Below are 18,403 nucleotides of genomic sequence, written 5' to 3'. Positions count from 1 at the left end.
ACTGAATGCAGGTTACATGGAAATTCTGCATTATCTTTGCAACTATTTTGAAAATTTAAAAACTCTTCTAAAATGAAAATCTTATTGATAAATTATATAAACCATTCTGATTATGCTTTCTGACCTCTGTTTTGGTCATTATGTCATCATTATCCTTTCAGGGAATCTCTTGATTACAGTCTCTTGACTTTAACTTAAACAGAGGTAGGAAAATTGGTTACTATTGGTAAATGATAAGCACACAGGCTAAATAATTTTAGGAGTGAACATCACTTTTTGTGATCTGCTGTTAACACTGTTGGCTACCAATCTGGCACAACTGCAGACTACTCAATAGGATGAACATGAATTAGTCTTGGCGGTGATTAAAAACTTGGCCCAACCTTGCAGAGTGGGAGGTTCAGGGTGTATCTTCTACCAGAGGGGCTACCCACCATCATTCCATCTTGGAGGTTTCTCCAGGTGTCCTGCTGCCTTGCTTTCCCTCCTGGTAAGTGTGGAAGAGGCTGCGGTTGGGAGGTAGCAGCTCAGCACCATGCACTCTTAAAGCAGTGGCTTCCTTAATCTCCACAGTAACCCTGTGCTAGGAGGGATGAAATCACTGGATTGCTGTTCTGTCAGAGTTGTGCTTGGGGACCCCCATGATATCCAGCACTGGGCTCTGATTGCCCCTGAATACACAGTGCCATCCAGGACCTTTGACACCTGGGGATCTGAGGGGCCCCACTCCAAGGAGGTACTGGGTGGGGGTGTGGCCCTTTCTACTTCCGGCAACTTCTGCAACAGTGACCCTCCTGAACCTCTTGCTCTTCTCTACCTTGAGACAGCTGTGTCCTTGGTTGAGAGAGTGCTAGCACCCACCCAGATGGGCTGGGGAGACTGCTACTATACATACACTGAGCTCCTGGACATTTCTCAGCGCTTCAAGCAGAACACCAAAGAGCTCATGATCACCTGGATCCTACAGGTGTACGACCAGGGGGACTCAGCTCTGTCCCTGAATTCCAGGGAGCTGACGCTGCAGGGTGACCTAATCCAGGATGCCATTTTCAGCTATCACTGCAAGACGCTGCTCACCTGGCTGCTGCGGCCTGGTATGGACACTGGGTTTCTTCCCTCACTTTGAGGCCACTGAACTGCCCTTTTGTCCTTGAACCACCGTGGAGGTGGGCATCCAGATGGTGCATAAGCTGGGCATGCTCAACTGAATCTACCATGAGCCTCACCACCCTCACCTCCTGCGCCGGAGTATGCCAGAGGATATGCCTTTCACTCAGGCCCTGACAGCGGTGCCCTCCGAGCCATGGCTCTCACTGGTCAGCCTGTTAGTCAAGGGCATGGCGGTGCTGGAGGTTGTGATGAGATCCAGCTCATTGCTGATGTGGGTTTGCTTTGGTGCCAGAGCCAGCCAGGCTGGGCCAAGCTCATGCTGGGGCTGGACCCCTCATGCAAGGACCTCACTGGTTGGCTGCTTAGCCATGGGGTGCCCAGGGAGAGGGTGAATGAGCCGCCCACCAAGGTCCTCCTTGAGCTGTGCATCAAAGAATCCAGGCACTGGGGCAGCCAGCCAGTCTATGGGCCAGGAGAGGAGCAGCTGCCCCCACCCCCCTCCTCTGACCAGGTCTGCGGGGAAGAGTCTCCCTTGTGCCAGGACTCGCCCTTTCCAGCTGATGAAGACACCCAGTGGGTGCGGTGGGAGGCCAAACTAGAAGAGCTGCTTTCAGCTAGAGTTCAGAGAGAGTGCGTTTCCCATGTATCTCAAGCACCCTTACTCATGGTCAGGGGCCCCAGAAGAAAGGGGCGTCCTTATCTCTGGCTGCTCTCCTTAACACTGACCAGAGTCATGAAGGGAGTGAGTCATGAAAACAGCCACTTGCCCAATTGGGCCTTGGAGTGGGTTGTGCCATTTTGTTAATCTCACCCTGGCATCAGCGTGATTGGGCACCGTAGTGGACCCACCTTCTGCCATTTTAGCCCCCAAACACTACAGGCCAAGTGGAAACCCCATGGCCCACAACCCCTGACATCTTGTTTTTACTTTTTTTTTTTAAGTTTTAGATGCAATTTTTTTTTTTTTTTTTTTTTTAGAGAGAGAGAGAGAGAATTTTTTAATATTCATTTTTTTAGTTTTCGGTTATCACAACATCTTTATTTTTAATTTTTATGTGGTGCTGAGGATTGAACCCAGTGCCCTGCGCATGCCAGGCGATCAGGCTACCGCTTGAGCCATATCCCCAGCCCTAGATGCAATATTTTTACGATATTTTTTCCCTTTGCAGTGTTTTCCCTCTCCAGGTCTTGTTTTTCTTTTAACTATTGTATTGCTTCCATTTTAAACTGTGCTTTGCTGAATGCCCCCCAGAGAGGGGCTACCCATCCCTCCAGGTGGGTCTGGTTTCTCTAATCTGTACATGTGGCCTCCCACAAGTCTCTGAGGTAGGTTTAGGGGCATGTGAACCAGAATCACAGCTATGGGGACAACTGGTGGTTCTGCTCTCATGAAATGGTTCACTCATTAAAAACAAAAACAAACACACAAAAAAACATGGCCCACCAAGCACACAGGAAGCATAGTTTTACATCACATCAGGAGACTTCCCCAGATCTCTGACTTTCATAACAGCAACATTGGGCTGTGATTTGGAGGTGAATACTACTCACCAGGAACAGGTATTCCCATAATAAGCAACAATCCCATTTTTATTCCATCTGCATTAAAACCATCTGTCATAAGAGAAAAAACAGACAAAAAAAGGATTCCTAAGACAAATATTTATTCCTTGCCTTTGATAGATATAAATGTGCTAATTGGCATTTTGAATATTGAGAATTATGGGGAAAACATATAATTAATATTACCACTTAAACATTTGACCTTACCTTCCACAATAGATACAATTAGCTAATTAAAGAAGATGGAAATGCCAAAAGTAGAAGAGACATACTACTGCAACAGAGTGAATAGGTATGGAAAATTTCATTGTTGTCAAACTCGCTGTTTAATACCATTATTGAGATTCCTTTGTGCTTTTTATAAAAATTTGAACTTCTTATATTTAGGGTATATTTGAATGGCTTAAATGGCAGAGGATGGAAATTTACAAGCATGGCCATAAATCTACTATATTATTTTCTTATTGTTCATTTGGATAAAATGCTTCCTTTTCCTAAGAAGCGTATTTTAAAGCAACAAGTTTATGGAAAAAAAATGCAAGTAAAATGTTAGAATATTTGCATTTGTAGAAAAAACAACTATAAGCATTAATGTTTCACGTATTTGGTAGTTGGTCTTATTTAGTATTTATCAACCCCCAGATGTTGAGAAATTGGCAATCTTACTTTGTTTTCAAATATTTAATACCATTTTAAATCACACTTTCCTTTTTCCTGGTGCATTCCTGTTAAGGTAGGATAAGCAAAACATTTCAGAAAATTTATCCTGAGTTATTGGGGATAGAAGAAAGAGCTGATCTGAGATCTATTTTCGTATTTTCTGAATTTCAGTACATACTCAGAATGATTCTTTAATTGGAAGAGGTGTGTTTCTTTTGTTTCAGGAGTTAAAAAAAAAAAAGAAGTTTGATTGATGTCCCTCAAGTACTGGTTGAGTCTAAGAAAACACTTTTAAAGATCTAAGTATTAATGGGGTTTGAAGAGTTTAAAAATAAAAAAAAAATCCATATTCAAAATGTGTTTCCCTCCATCATTTTTCCTGGCTTTGTGTTTTCTGACATTGCCTGCCTCCTTGTCTCTTGGTATTTCTGAATTCTTTCCAGTCATTGCTTGACTGGGAACACATCCCTTTTCTTTTATGCTATTCTATTGACGTTCTGTTGAAAATATAGTGATGAGGAGAAGGAAGAATAAATGGGAGCTGTTGGCTGTAACACAAGAAATGACCTAGGTTTCAGGTGGGGGTGGAGGTGGGTGGAGGAGAGAGGCAGACACTTGCCTGACCACCTAGTGAGCAGAATGTCCCTAATTTGATGATTTTCTGCTTTCACTGGAAGGCAGCCCTAGGGCTGTTTGGGAAAGAAGCATCCACTAAATTCCTGAAGACTGTGATCATGTGTTCCCTTCCCCTGCTGGGTTCCTCTTAAACCTAGCATGGCTCAGGATGCTTGTCCACCAAGCCTGTTACTGTAGGTTTGAATTTTAAATTCTTATCTCCACTTGTTTATTCCTGTCCTACAATGGTCAAATCATGCATTCTGGGTGCAGTAGTGTGTGTGTGTGTGTGTAAAAGGGCAAAAAATGTACTAATACGTGCTGGGGATAGTTTAAGGATCATTTCTGCAGATATGGATCCTGCTCACATGGAGCTTATGTTCTGAGACAGAATTAAGGCAAAAGCATAAAAATTAATAGAAAAGGAGCAAGAAAGGAAAGAAGGAAGAAAAGAAAAAAAATAATAAGTAGTGATAAGATAAGTACCAAGGCGATGGAATGAAAAGCTAATAGTGGGAAGGAGTCAACTATAGATTGGGTTATCAGCAAAGGTGTCTTGGAAATGAAACTCAAGCTTCGAGTTAGAGGACAAAGAAGAATATTTCAAATAGGAAAAAGCTGGTGCAAAGTCCTTTGGTGGAATAGTCTCAGTGTCTGAGGACTATTTCTGTGGTGAACTGGAGAGGAGCTGGGTGTGGAAGAGACAATCTAGTGTGGTGGGATTATGGAGGGCCTTGCCAATTATTGTTAATAATTCAGGTTTTATTTTAAATGTGATTAAAAACCCTCCCCCTGGGTGTTCTCAGGTAGGATTAGGATGGGGGAAGGGTTGTTCTAGAGCAAGATCTACCTGCAAAGTCTAAGCCATGTTGTGGGGCGGCCTGAAACCATTACTTCTTTGCAATATTGCCAGAAGAATGTCAAGTGAATCACACATAATTGTAGGCAGGAGTTTATTAGAAGGGAAAGGAAAAGGGACAAAATGACACTCTTAAGGGAGAAAGGGAGAGAATGTCCTCTCAGAGTGGAGAGGGACCACACATCTTTCTGTCCTCCAGTTTTATTGGGGTCCCAGAGAAATTTCTAGAGAGTCCCAACCCAGGTCCACCTTTTGACTTTTTTGCGGGGGCGGGGATGTTGGAGGACTAGCGATTGAACCTAGGGCTGTTTAACCAGTGAGCTACATCTCCAGCTCTTTTAATATTTTATTTAGAGATGGGGTCTCACTGAGTGGCTTAGGCCTTGTCAAGTTGCTGAGTCTGGCTTTGAACTTGTGAGCTTCCTGCCTCAGCCTCGGAGCGGCTGAGATTACAGGTGTTCCCACCATGCCCCACTACTTTTGACAGATGCAGGATGACATCAGACTTTCAAGTCACCCCTGTTCATGGTCTTACCCCATGGAGGGAAAAATTCACTATTACAATGACATGCTAAAGAACATAGGCAACTCTGGGTCACCTTGGCCCTTGCTGACCATTTCTAATTGGAACTTGTTCCTAAAGATTTTATGGTTAGGGTCTTTGCTTTTAATTATCCTGTCTCTCTGAGTCATGGATTCTGATCTGCATAAATGTCACCAAAGACTTCTCTCTCCTCATACTCCCTGAAGGGGTAATTTATGTTCTTCTTATGAGCAGGGAGAAGTCTATGAGCCTTCCTTTCTCTTTGTTGAGGAATGTCACATGTTATATTAGTTTAAGCCAGGCAGAGCCAAGGTGGCTACTGGTAAACTGGTTTTTAGAAGAAAGCATGTAAGTGTGTGTCTCTCTCTCTCTCTCTCTCTCTCTCTCTCTGTGTGTGTGTGTGTGTGTGTGTGTGTGTGTGTGTGTGTCTGTCTGTCTGTGCATGCACTCAGCCCAGTCTATAGAATTATCCCCTTAACCTCATGTTTTCACCATTCAGGTCTGTCAGCTACCTATCAGGGGTAACTGCATCTCATAAAAAACTTTTAAACTTTTAAACATATTTAAAAGATCACTGATGTACATTTGAAAAGACCATGCATTTTTAGAAGAGAATGTGATGGTGAGTATTTTGTAAGAGATCAAGTTACCGGAACAGAAGAAAGAACAAGAAGAAAGGCCAGTCAGGAAGCTCCTGCTATTAAGTGTAGGTGGGGAGTGATGGTGATTTACACTAGGGATGAGGTGAAATGGACAAACAGAGCTGGCCTTGGTGGCCCACAGCTTGTAATCGCAGGGACCTGGGAGGCTGTGGCAGGAGAATCACAAGTTTGAGGCCCGCCTGGGCAACTTAGCAAGTTCCTGTCTCAAAATGAAAAAGAAAGAGGTCTGTTGTTGAAAGCTTGGTGGTAGAGCACTTGCCTAGCATGTGGGAACCCCTGAGTGCAATCCCAAGTACCAGGAAAAAAAAATGTAGAGAAATGGACAATTATGGATATGTTCAATGACGGAGAGAACAGGACTAATAGATGGATTGGATATGGGAGATAAAGAAGATCAAGAAATCAGATTTAAGTTATAGACTGATATGTGGCCTGAGAAGCCAGGTGGATGGTGGTACCTTCTTGCTGAGATGGGTAAGGCTGGTGGAAAATCAGATTTCTAAGACAGTGAATTCAGAAGCTGTTTTCACCAGTGTATTTCTGAGGCATCCTAAAGTGGGTCTTTACATGTGTAAGCATGGGGACTTGAATTTCAAGATTAAGACAAATTTAAAGATTTGATTTGGCTCCCATCATCATATAGATGAGATCTAAGGAGGTTTTGGACATAGTCCTAGTCCATTCCAAATTTAGATGTTGGAGAGAAGAGGAATTATCAACAAAGATATCTGCAAAAAAGCAACTCAGTGAGATAAAAGGAGAATCAAGAAAATGTGATACACAGAAACCGAGAAGAAATATTTCAAAAAGGATGGTGCAGGCCCTATTTTAATTGCTGCTGACCGAGGGGGGGATTTTTGTGACTCTTAAACAGACCAGAACTCAGGGAGATAAGGATAATTCCCCCTAAGCATAAAATCTGTAAGAGCTGGATCCAATTAGAACCAGTCAGCATGGGCCAAAGTGACCTTTGGATCTTGAAGAATGGAGATCACAGTAGAACCATCTTAGAGGTTTGGTTCAGGATGAAGCATACTTGGAATAGGTTAAGTATGTGAAAGTAGAGGTCTTGACTCGAAGCAACTCTTCCAAGAAGCTTATAGTCAAGGGAGGGTTTTTTCTTTTCTTTTTTTTGCTTTTGTTTTCATTAGGAGATTAGGAACACATTTATGGCTTGATGGCTGTACACAATTAAGATTTACTATTTGGAAAACATAGTGAAAAATGGCTTTCAAAGTAGAAATACTTTGGAATTTAAAATACCACTTGGTCTCTCCTAATGGATTGACAGATTTTTTTTTTTTTAAACATTAGGTAGATGATCAGCCATGAAAGTGTAAACAGGGAAAGGACAATCAAGGGCAACTGAAACCCATATGAATCCTTGTCTGATAGGAAAAACCTGGACGATGGGGGCCTGGTATATTAAAACCTCCCTGGAACATAATATATTATATACTTTTAAGAAAAACCATAGTTTTGATATTAGGTCACACCCTACTGGGTGGCTGGATCCTCCCTTATCATGAAAACTATGTCAGAACTCACAACCACGCTGGCAACATTAAGACCCTCACAAAGAAAGTTTGCTGAAGACTAGTCAAAGGGTAAAAAATCAGTTAGGGGGCAGGAAATTGAGGCAAAACCAGGGAGATTCAATTTCCTTAAAAATTCCAATTCTGTGAGCACCATACTAACCTCTCTTGAGGTGGTCATGCAGTTCCCATGTTGTATGTTCCTCTCCTTTCCCACTCTCTCAGCCCACTGTGCTGACCCCCACAGGGTTCTTTTTTTAAAAAAGCAATTTACCTGCAGCCCTGCCTGGCTTAAGTCAACAGGATATGTAACATTCCTCAGAAAACTACCTGTTATCTATGGGAGAAATACAGGACCCAAAATGCTGATAAGAAGAACACAAGTTACCCTGTGGTGTGTACCTAGGGACCTTTGTGATCCTTTCACAGACCAGCTCCCAGAACTCAGGGAGATAAGGATAATTTCCCCTAACCATGAAATCTGTAAAATCTGGTTCCAATTAGAATCAGTCAGCACTGACGGGCTAAAATCACCTAGAGTTGTCATGTGCAGTAGGGACATGAAAATCTCATGTCATACTGTTGTCAGTCAAAACTCAAGAGGTAGATCTGGGCGGGACTCTCTGGAAACTTCCTTGGGACTACAATATACTTGGAGGCCAGAAGGGAAATGCAACCCTGCTCCTTTCTGGGAGAACTCTCTCTGTTTGAGAAGGTGTCCCCCGCCCTTTTTTTTTTTTTTTTTTTTTTTTTTGATGCTGGGCATTGAACCCAGGGCCTTGTGCATATGAGGCAAACACTTACCAAGTAAGGGATATCTCCAAACACCCCACTTCCTTTCTGATTAACTCATCCTGTTACTCTGGTGTGCTCTTTTTTTTTTTTTTTTTTTTTTTTTAAATAAAGAGAGAGAGAGAGAGAGAGAGAGAGAGAGAATTTTTTAATATTTTTGTTTTGTTTTGTTTTGTTTTTTGTTTTGTTTATATGTGGTTCTGAGGATCGAACCCAGGCTGCATGCATGCCAGGCAAGCGTGCTACCGCTTGAGCCACATCCCCAGCCCCTGGTGTGCTCTTAACAACTGGCGAGAAAGGGCTGTTCATCTTGTAATGGATAGAACAGGCCTTTGCCCCGAAACAGAAAGAAATTGTTCCTTTTCAAATTTGTAAAGTTTCTTAAAACACGCTAGAGCCAAAACAAGACATCATGACTGCCTTATTTCAGGGGTGAGGGTTGAATATTCACAGTCTAAGGTACTGTTTTACACAGAAAGCAGAAAGAGTAAAATTAGTTAATGCAGAATTGTAGCTCTTTGCAAAAGAAAGATGGTATTTTCATAGGCAGATAAAAGGGATCTAATTCAACTCTGGGAAAAGCTACAAATAAATCCATCTTATATATTTTTTAAAATGAGCGCATATGTTAATTAGATAGAACGAGGAGGCAGAAGTGAGTCACTACAAAAGTGGAAATTACAGCTGATGTAAGGAGTGAAGACAGATTTCACTGGGACCTTGGGATGAATGGGGAAAGTTCTAGCATCTCAGTGGCATGATAATAGACAGGAGACCATGAGTAATATTTAGGGGAGCAGCAGATAGTCAAGACTGGCTTCAGCATGGGGAGAGTTAGGAATTAAGCATATGAAGATATGTTGGGACAATATTATCGTTGGTTTGACTGCCAAGGCAACAACAAAAATTTACAAATACTAGGTATAATTGGATGATTCTGAACAGGGTGAACTAATGGCCTTTAATGTTTCCCTAATGTTATAATATACATTCTGTCCTGGCCTTTCTCTGAAGTTTCATAACATGAGCTCTTTGAAGAGGTTAAGACAGTACACCTGTCTTGGAGAATATGAAAACTAAAATCATAATAGTGTCCACTGTCCTTTTCTGAAAAAATATGGTATGCTCTATTCTAAGTGGTTCACATTTAGCCGTCATGTTCATCTTGGGATGTAGAAGTTACTGTTCTCATTTTATAGATAAAAAGAAAGGTTCTGTGAGATTTAATAGCTTCCCTAAGCTGAATATAAAAGCCAGGGTGGAAATTTAGATGGTTCTGTCTGAAAAGCCAGTGCAGAACATCTCTTACCTTTGAGAAGTTCATGCTCCTGTTGGAGAAAATAAGACCTCTCTGCATGAAATGTTTTACTTCCACAGTCAGTATTCTTTCTTTTTTTATTTGTATGTAGGTTGGTAGCTATTACTTATGTCCATATAGCTGTATGATGAAACCAGGTCTTTATTCTTAGATTTTGATCTCAATGTCCTGTGTGAGGCTGCAGTTTTTGAATGGATGGGAATTCTACTTAAACATTAGCCCCCTTGGCTAGGGTCTAGACTTTTTAGATTGTTCTGATTCTCTGTCAGTTTTGGGATTCTCATCTGTTGCCTTTGCCACTAGTTTATAGTTCTGGAAAGCACCATTAACATTGTGGTTGATACAGTTGGCACCAAGTTGTGCAATTGGTTGGCCCCACTTGTGTTGAGATTAGACCCCTGTGGACATTGAGGCCCAGATGTTTCAACACAGTTATGATGATTAGTTTATATATCAACTTGACTGGGCTAAGGAATGCCCAGATAACTGATAAACATTTCTGGGTGTGTCTGTGAGGGTGTTTCCAGAAGAGATTAGCATTCAAACTGGTAGAAGGAGCAAAGATCACCCTCACTAATGTGATGGCCATCATCTAATCTGTTGAGGGTCCCAAAAGAATAAAAAGATAGGGAGAGAGTGAATTTTCTCCATCCTCCCTCTCTCTCTAAACTGGGACATCTTTCTTCTCCTGTCCTTGGACATTGGAGCTCTTAGTTCATAGGAATTCAGACTTTGGAACTTACATAACCCACCATTCTCCCCTGCAATTCTGGTTTGCAAACCTTCTAAACTGTGAGCTACACCATAACCTTCCCCAGTTCTCAGGCTTTTGGATTCAGACTGAATTACACCACTGATTTACCTGGTTTTCTAGCCTGCAGATGACATATTGTGGAAATTCTTGACTTTCATAATTGCAAAGTCGACCTCCGTGTAATTTCCTCTTGGATCTGTTTCTCTGGAGAACTCTGACTCCAGAGAAGCATCAAGTTTCCTATAATCTGTGAAAACTGTGTCTTAGACGTTTGACTCCATCTTTAAGGGCCAGAGAATTTCCCTTGGTCCAGTCTTTCAACATTTCAACCTTCCACCAGATTATCTCTACATTTTCAACCTGTAGGGGCCTACTCTGCCTTCCTCCAGAACTTATTGTGATTATGAGAAAGCTTTAAGAACCTGAGTGGTTCATTCATAGTCAAACATGGAAGAGCCAGGAGTAGTGGTGCACATGCCTGTAATCCCAGCAGCCCTAGGAGGCTGAGACAGGAGGATCGCAAGTTCAAGGCTAGTGCCAACAACTTAGAGGAATCCTAAGTAAGTTAGCAAGATTCTGTCTCAAAACAAAAAATAAAAAAAGATTAAGGATGTGACTCAGTGGTAAAATTCTCCTGAGTTCAGTTCAATCTCCAGTTTGAAGGAGAAAAAAAAAGGCCAAAGAGACACTTCCTTTCATTTATTTACCATCAAATATTTACTGATATCCACATGGGCCATACAAACTTAGTGTTATGGTCTAGATATGAGGTGTCCCTCAAAAGCTCATGTTTAAGACAATGCAAGAAAGTTCTTGATGGAATGATTGGATTATAAGAGCCTTAACTTAATTAGTGCATTAATCTACGATAGGAATTAACTAGGTGGTAATTCTAGGCAGGTAGGGTGAGACTGGAGGAGGTGGGTCCCAGGGGTGTTCCCTGGGATTATGCATTTTGTCCCTGGAGAGCAGAATGCTTTCTCTGCTTCCTGATTGTTATGTCCTGAACTGCTTTCCTCCTTAAACCTTCTGCCATGAGGTTCTGCCTCATTTTAGGCCTTTAGAGCAAAGGAGTCAGCTGTCTTTGGACTGAGATCTCTAAAATTGTGTCAGTTTTCCTCTTCTTCATTTTTTTCTTCTTCTAAAATTGTTCTTATCAGGTCTTTTGGTCACAGTGGCAAAAAAGTGACAAAAACATCAGCTTCGTGGGTGAGTGATCTGTGTGGTCATAGAAGGTTTCATGTTCAGAATGGAATTGAGCCTGGTTTCATGCTTTGCTGTTGCCCTCTGGAGGTTCTTTGTCATTTTATAGTTGAACAAGTGCTTTGTAAGTGAAGTATGATGAGACAATAGAGCGTGCACCTGGGTAGAGAAGTTGTGCACTACCTGTGAGCCTACCCCATTTCTAGATAGTGTAAAGCAGAAAGGGGAGACCGAGATCAGGAACCATGGAACAAGAATGAGCACCAATAGAAGGTTTATTGGGGAGCGCTCCCAGGCGAGGGCCACCATTCAGGTCCACAGGTCCACAAAGGGTGAGGGCCGGGGAAGCCATCAGCAGGAAAGGCAAGAACAATGCTAATAAGGGAAACTGAAGGTATGAGGACCTTGGCAGCTAAATTGCTGTTGAGCAGGTTGGCCAATTCGAGTTTAGGGGGATCGTGTCTGTGGCGAGTTGGTCAGGGCTGACTGAGTTGACAGGGTGATTGCTTCTGCAGGAACCCTCGGTGGTTGGGGCCTGTTGCCATGTCAGCTTCTGATTGGCCATTTCGGGTCTCCTCAGCCAGGTGGAAAGTCCCCGGCCACAGCCTCCATGAAAGGGGACGGGGAGAGGGAGCCTGCCGACCTCACAGATACCATGTTTGATGTCCACAGTATAAAATTCCAGTAGACCTGTGATGCATGGGAATTCAATGAGATGGCACAAGGTCAATGTGTCACCACTAGGACTAGGTATGTGGCAATGCTGGCAGCCCCACGTGACCACACTTGGCATTTAGACCAGAACTTGCTTTCAACAGAGGAAAAAGGCACAGGTATTCCAAGAAACATGGAAGATGCTATCTATCGTAGCTTTTCTTAGGTTTTTTTTTTTTTTTTTTTTTTTTTTGCTGCAAGTGATGCTATAGAAAGGGAAAGACATTTCCCCTCCTTTCAGTCATTCTGTAATCATTAGCAAGCTGGAGGTAGAATGTGCATAAATCAGGGAATGAACTAAAATAGCCGAGTCAGCATTGTGCAGCAGTCCCACCGTTCTGGTAAGAATATACATATACAGGTTTCAGCTACAAAATCCAAACTCTAACTTTGATAATTCCATTTATATTTGCATTTAAAGTTCACAATATGCATCATAATGATGAATAGTAAAAAAATGTAAGTTTAGTAATTTACAATTTAAATATTTCTTAGGATAATATTAAGTAGGAAATAACAATACCATGATAAATTGAAAGAGAGAATGTAAGGAAAGCACTTTTTAAAATACTTTTAATATCACTTATCCTGTTTTTTTGAAGCCCTGAATTATTATTTAGTGTAAGTCTCACAAATTATGAAGCTGGAATTGGGCCAGGCACAGAGCTAGGAAACGAGAATCCAGTGATGAACAAAAGAGACAGATTCTGACCTCATGGAATTTACATTTGAGCAGGGATAATTATATGAAAATTGTTACAGGAACAGAAGGAAGGTACAGCATGCTATAAGAGCATATACCTGGAAGAACTTGCTGTAGTAGACATGGCCCATTGCTCAGTCAACACCTCTTCTCTCTTGCCAACAAAATTCGCCTCCTTTAAAGACTAAAATTGCCAGAACTTCACATCCCCAGCAGATAGCATATGGGCATAAGCATCAGTCTTGTCCAGTGCTATCTGAGTGGAAGTCTGCTGGAACTCTTTTGGGAAAGTTTTTCTTCTCTGATAAAATGAGGATCATGAGAGGAGACTCTTCCCTTTTTTTCCACTTTAGGTATTATCTTATGAGGACATGAAGCTTGTGCTATGGTAGCCATCTTGTGATCATGAGGGGAAAGCCACAAACTAATGGCAAAAAAACAAAAACAAAAAAATAAAAAAAACTCACCTAGGGCTCTAACACAACTTTGAACCTCTAAGTCAATACAGAAAAATTCCTATATCAGTCTTGTTCGATTGAAGGAAAATAAATTCTTATTGTTGAAGACATTTGTAGCTGGAAATTCTGTTGTTTGTAGTCAAGACTTCCTGATACTGAACCAATTTGTGTGGTCAGAGAGGCTTCCTCTAAGGAAGTCACATTTGAACATATGCCAAAAGGAGGAGCAGGAACTAAGTTTTTAAAGATTTGGGAGAACAGAGTTCTAGGCAGACTGACTAGACATATTAGAAGTCCCTGAATCAGGAAGTCACTTACGTTTGAAAAGCTATGATCCCAAGGTACATGTGTTAAAGACCACAGTACAAGTCTGGCATCCTGGACACCTGGTGGCAAGTACACCAGCAATCAGTTGGCTCCACCCTTTGCTTTCTGCAGATCGGTGATAATCTTGCTGCTGCTACTCCATAAACAGTCCACGAAGTTTCAGGTGCCTGCACTCAGTGTGTTTATCACGGTTCTTATAGCTCACGGGTAGCGAAAGTTTTCTTTGCATTTGGTTGACAGTCCCACTTGTGGGAAGTGGTCGCCTTATCTGCACTTAGCTACTGTGACTAGCTGCACAGGGACTATCAGGACTTTTTAGCAAATTGTAAATCCATTGGCATGTAACCATCCTTGTCCTGATAAGTAAGGAAATGATGTGGAGGAGGCAGACAGCATAGAATATAAAATCCACAGAGGCATGCTTCAGCAGAGACACTAAAAAATATTTTTATGAACGCCTTGGATGATTCCCCAAGAGATAAAAATAAAGAGAAGTGCAAAGTCATCAGGAGTGTTGGTATAATTGTGGTTTTTATGGTTAGAATCCGCTCAGCCTCCGTGACTAATGTGTGGTCCAGGTGTCCAATGATGCCCACCCATAATTGAGACTGAGAAACAAGGCTGGCAGGCTGTTATCATCATTGTGTTTACCAATGCACCATGGTGGTCATCAGACTCAGTGCCTGAGGGGTAGGAGCTGTGGTTTAACAAAACAGACATAGACCTCAAAGGCACGGTTTAACTGCAGTTACTCAGTGGTAGTGGATCTCTGTAATTTGTGGGAGGAAGGAGATGAAAATCCAGACCCTGGGTTGGAAACAGAAAAAGGAGAGAAGGAAATAGTATGTTAACTGTTTTTTAAAAAAATATTTGTATGGCACGTGTTAGCATTATAGAAACATTATCTCTTTAGTTTTCATAATGGCTATATTAGTCTCACAGTTGAGAAGAGGAAATTAAAGTCCTGCGATGTCTAAGTGGCTTGTCCCCAGAATGTATGAACTAGAGTTGTCAGAGAAATAAAACTGGTACTGTGGATTTGATAAGTGGCTCTCTCTCATTGTTTTCTTTCTATTTTTCTTTTTAAACTCTGATCCAGATTGGACAAGAAATGAAAGATAATGCACCAAGGTGAAAAGTTACTGTTGGCCTTGTGATACTGTGAATCATATGGAAATATCCAACAAGATGTCATCACCTAATAGTCTCCTGAAAGGGAACATTTCTGAAGCTATGAAGGATAAGTCAATGGATTTTTCAAGGAAAAGCAACCACAGTGTCCAACTTGAGCTATAACACGCATTTGCCATCTTCTTGTATTAGCGTTCCGTCTCAATCTCATTCATTTAACAAATATGAGTGCCTATTATGTGCATGGCTTGGCTCCAGACACTAGGGACAGAGCAGAGTCTGACTAGGCAAGGTTCTTCTGGTCTCACAGAGCTCCCATTCTGCAGGGAGGGAGAGAGGCAATATACAAGTGAAAAATAAAGGAGGAAAAGGGTACCAGAGAATGATGACCACCCAAGGAAAAAGAAGGTAGACGGAAAGAGGGCGGGTCTGGAGTGTGAGTTACCTTTGGGGTTGATCAGGAAAGAATCTCCACAACTTGGTGGGGGTTGGGGTGGAAATTGGTGCCAGCTTCCTAGTATAGAGGGCTTCAAGTGTAAAGGCTCTGAGTTAGGAATAGAAAAGACAGAAAAGAAACCAGTGTGGCAGGATCATAAACAGAGAGGGGCAAGTGGTAGAAGATGCAGACTGAGGGCTGTTCATTCAAAGCAGCGGAGTGCTACCTGCCAGCCATTGCCCTAGGGCTGCTGATGAGAAAGGTTTGATACCATCCTCCTTTAGGGTGAATCTGCAAGATTCCACAGGGTGATGAAATTGAGGAGAGAAAATGCTTTCCCCAGGGGGGCTCAGCCTCTGGTTCCTCTCATGCCTGGTTTGCACTGAAATGCTTAATGAATTTGCTTTGCCTTAATGTACTTCAAAGAAAAAAAAAACCTAACCCATTATTCTATGCCTATTTTTAAGGTAGTTTATGACATAGAAATAAATACCAGCACAGTGTGTTCCAGTCTCGAATAATCAAATGCTCCCTGACTTGGCATAATTTGGCTTTCACAAAGGGATTCTAATTGACAGAAGTTTTGCAAAATCAGCAGTTGGTATTTTGAGACTCCCATTTGGCAATTACTTTGTTAATATAACAGGCTTTGATGTATAAATTTGAAGAGTGGTTCTGAAAAGAGCCCTGACCAATCTGTGTATGGAACCTAACAAATGACACAGTGGAAGGTCTTCATCCAAGTGAAAATAGCATGCATTTGTGTATATTGATTTAGTACCAGTGCATAAATCCCAAACACTGTATCAAATCCAAGACCAAAGTATATATAGATATACAGGCCTTCCCTTCTGCTGTGGCTAAAGCCTTGAGCATGTATTGAATCTTTGAAGTCTCATGAAGATCTAAAAATCAATGCACTTGCTTCTCATTTTAATTCCTTTTTGGTTTTGATTTTATAATTTCTTGAGCTTATATGGGTAATTCCAGGTACACTACATTACTTTGACACATAAAAAAGGTTGTGTGTGTGTAGGGGGCTGGGGTTGTGGCTCAGTGGTAGCGTGCTTACCTAGCATTTGTGAGGCACTGGGTTCGATTCTCTGCACCACATACAAATAAATAAAATAAAGGTCCATCAACAACTAAAAAATATTTTTAAAAAAGGTTGTCAGGGGAAATTGAGGATGGCTGGCATAGTTGGTTGATTGACATATTTGATTTCCAGGTATAAATGTACTCTTCATTACTATTTTTTTAGTACTACTTGAAAACAACTTATGTCCATTCTATTAGGATTACAGGTATGAGGAGGGTCATATAATTATATTATAAGGCAAACTTGCTGATTTCCATTTTCCACTACTGTCAACACCTTGAGTGTTGACGATATATATATTACAATATATTACTCACTGCTATATTCCCCAACAGCTAGGACAAATATGTGCACTATTTGTACTAACATATATAGTATATGCTCATTAAATATTCTTTGGTCTTACCATATAATTATGCTCATTAAATATTTGTTGGATGAATAAAATATTATTAAAAAATAAGAACCATAGCAAATGAATTTTTTCTTTGTATGGGATAACCAATTGATATGTTCAAATGTATTTGCCTGTAGTATTTCATTTCCATTTTAGTATTACAAATGGCTTTATATGCATATAATAATTTAACAAATGTTTAAATATGATGATGTTACAATACTGTTTTCTTATGCATTCAGCCACATTTCCCTCTACATTTGTTTAGCTTCCTCCTCCCCTGACCTCCTATCCTCTAGCTCCCTGGCCCTCCTCCCCAACCTCAAACAAATGTTAGTAACCTCATAATAAGCATGATCAACAACACGAATGCAAGTGCCAATATTCCTTGTACTCATCCCAGCACCACAACTCACAAGCTGTGTAACCTTGAAAAAGTTTCATAAAGTTTCTGTGACTCAGTTTCCTCCTCTGTAAAATGGAGACCATAAAAACCTACCTCAAAGTGGTACAGGAATTAAATAAAGTAATATATGTAAACTCTCCTTCAAACAGTGCCTGTCACCTGCTCATATATTCATATGGGCCTCCTGCAGCTGCGCACAGTAAAGCAGATTTCTTCTTCATCGTGAGTGAAGCTGAGAGGTAGAGGGGATGAAGTTTTAGTGCCTTTTAGGACCCAGTGTCCAAGATGCAGCCTTTGCAACAGGAAGTTTTAAATGTGCTTGTGTTAATATTTCAAACGGCTACAATTAAAATAGCTTCAGAGTTTCCAATCTTGATTAAAAAGTGACCATTTGGGATATCAACAAGGTGGCAGACTAGAGGTTACTGGGTGCAATTCTCTCCACAAAAAAAAGACCCCTCAAAAAGGAAAAAAAAAAAAAGATTATGCCACTGGAGTGTTCAGGGCAAAGTGCTGGAGTACAGTGGAAATCCAGCAGAAATGTTGTGGATCACAGACACACAAAGGCCTTATAAAGAACAGGACTCTGGGCACAGCATGCCCAGTGCTGCTGGTGAACCTGTCCTGCCAAAGAGAGCTACCTCCCAGCTGGCAGAGCAATCCCACAAGCCCCTGCATCCAAGGCCATTGAGATACCCCAGGCATTGCCAACGCTGATTAGAGCTGAAGATGCTACAAAGACACTATAGTATGGTGCCCGCCTAGAACAAATGACAACTTGTTCTGGTCAACCAACACCTGATGACATATGTCTAAGAGAAAGTGTTCTACTACAAAAGTTGGTAGAGGCAGCTGAACCACCAGTTGCACAAAGGTCAGTGTAGGGACACAAGATGTATGAAATAGCAAGGTGACATGATGCCCCAAAGGAACACAGTAACTCTAGTAAAAGAAAGAAATGAGACTGGCAATTGCTGGAGGAAGAATTCAAAACCATGATCTTAAGGAAACTCAATGAGTTACATGAGAATATAGTCATTTCAACAAAATTAGGAAAACCGTTTATGAGCTGAATGAAAAGCATAGCCAAGAGATAGAGACCCAAGAGAAACTTTGG

General features: G+C 41.4%; 1 non-coding gene and 1 pseudogene across 1 annotated transcript; both read left to right on the top strand.

The window, feature by feature from the left end:
- The first annotated feature begins 592 nt into the window (after positions 1 to 592).
- On the top strand, positions 593 to 14,028 carry LOC113185734 (uncharacterized; annotated as a pseudogene).
- On the top strand, positions 634 to 724 carry LOC113185759 (small nucleolar RNA SNORD88). The gene has a single exon (XR_003301162.2). It is a non-coding gene; the product is annotated as a small nucleolar RNA SNORD88 (small nucleolar RNA).
- Positions 14,029 to 18,403: the final 4,375 nt, after the last annotated feature.

This window comes from Urocitellus parryii, chromosome 5 (genome assembly GCF_045843805.1).
Source record: "Urocitellus parryii isolate mUroPar1 chromosome 5, mUroPar1.hap1, whole genome shotgun sequence".
Lineage (NCBI taxonomy): Eukaryota > Metazoa > Chordata > Mammalia > Rodentia > Sciuridae > Urocitellus > Urocitellus parryii.
Note: the sequence above shows the minus strand (reverse complement) of the source record. Positions and strands in the feature narration are given on the sequence as shown.